The 1,876-nt window shown below is 38.7% G+C and overlaps 1 protein-coding gene across 3 annotated transcripts in view; it reads left to right on the forward strand.

The window, feature by feature from the left end:
- LOC106958635 (testis-expressed sequence 2 protein-like) overlaps positions 1–1,876 on the forward strand; it is a 36,622-nt gene that overhangs the window by 11,565 nt on the left and 23,181 nt on the right. The gene's annotated exons all lie outside the window — the stretch shown is intronic.

Genomic DNA, 1,876 nt, shown 5'->3' on the forward strand with positions numbered 1-1,876 from the left:
ATATATATATATTTGCACTTTTAATGTGAGCCCTGAGGAATGTTTTCTGTCTTTCATTAGACTTAAATTGAGCTCCTTTACAATTTCATGCGATCTTTCATGGGCCCTGATGAGGTGCTCTCGCACTTCACAGTTTGTTTTGGATAAAGTGCAAATTTCCAGAATTTTATTCGGTATGCCATTTTGTTTTTTGCTACATCATTTGTATGCATCATTTGAAAAAGCAGCTATCCAGTCTGTATTACGTTTAGTCATTTTTGAAACTGCTTTTTATTACTGAAGGAAGTCCCTTGGGGCCCTTACATGCTTGCTGTTGTGGAACTGAACTGAGTGGCACAAATTGTAATTACTCGAGACAGATTATTGCGGTGCTTTTGCAGGTGTGATGAATGTAACCAGAAACTGGAGAAATCCACAGCTCTAAACCAAGAAGGGAAACAGCCCTGGCTTTATTGTCCCGTTGCACGATCTCATAAATGTCTGTAGTTTTCTTTTAATTGTCTGATTTTAGTGAGTTTGATGAATGCAGCATGTTGACATTAAACAAGGCTTGGGAACTATTTAGAGAAACAAAGGAGTCTTTGTGGAAGGAAAGCAGCATGTTGGATCTGTGCTCTCCAGGTTTTGACCAAAGGGGGAGTTAATGGGCAGACAATTTCTTTAAAGAGCACCACTCCCATTTTGCCTTACTGACAGCCGAGTATTTAGTTGGATTCCTGCAACCAACAATCAGCCTGAAATACTTCACCAATGTATTTCTTTTTACATTTGGAAGGTAGCTGGAAGTTTATAGTCAGTTTCCCTTGAACACGTTGCATCACAACCACAACATTCAGCATACTTGGATTTTTATTTTTGATAGACCAACAAAATGTAGTTGTTTTCCAAATAGATTGAGATCAATCAGAATTAACTAAGAGTTTCTGTGAACAACAAGTTTGAAGTCTTGCCACAGATCCTTCACTGGTTTTAAGAGGGGAGAGATTGCAGCATTCTGACACATGAACATACTTTGATCACGCTGCTGTTTGTCTGTCTGTATGTTTGGGGTTAATGTCCTGCTGGAAGATGAAGTCCAATGCCATCCCAAACCTCTTGCATCAGCTAACTGGTTGAACAGCTCTGTGTTTCTCTTTCCATCTTCTCACCAACCAGGTCGCTGTTGAGGGAAAGTGTCCCCCCAGTGTAATGTTGCCACTACCTTTCTTTGAGAGTGGGGATGCAGTGATAATGGTAATGTGCAATGTTAACAGAATGTCTACACATAGTTTTTCATTTGTGGCTTAAGTCATGGTGTATCACATGAGGATCCACATAAACTACATTGAGGTTTGTGGTTGGAAAGTCACAGAATGGGAGAAATATTTCAAGGAATGAGAATACTTTTTGTGAACACTTTATTTGAATATGTAGAAATAAAAATGAAACAAACATAGAAGTAACGAAAGTTAAAAGGCCTGTTTTATTTTTTTTAAATTTCATTGGGTCAAAACTCCTGAAGAGGTTTGTCTGGACGCTGCATTGTTCTTAAGTGACCTACAGGATTATTCAGCTGATAATGGATTAGTTTCGCTTCCTAACAGATCATTTTAGGTGTTGACACTTATCAAGAGTTTCTACTTTCCAGATGACCTAAAACTATCAAACATGTCAGTTTGAGTAGCTTCTGGGAAAGCTGCCTTTGCGGCAGCAGATCTTTTACCGACGACATTTTGTTTTCTCTGCAGCTAAAGGCATTCATGCAAAAATAATGAGGGCTTGTTGATGTGTCTAAGCAGTTCAGCAAAGAGTTCATTATTTGACACCAACAAATCTGGGCTCCTGATCTGACATGGTCTGAAATGCAACTCAGTAAGCTAGGTGTATATATATATAT

This window comes from Poecilia latipinna, unplaced genomic scaffold (assembly GCF_001443285.1).
Source record: "Poecilia latipinna isolate Pla-1442-1.1 unplaced genomic scaffold, P_latipinna-1.0 Scaffold1002, whole genome shotgun sequence".
In the NCBI taxonomy this organism is placed as follows: domain Eukaryota; kingdom Metazoa; phylum Chordata; class Actinopteri; order Cyprinodontiformes; family Poeciliidae; genus Poecilia; species Poecilia latipinna.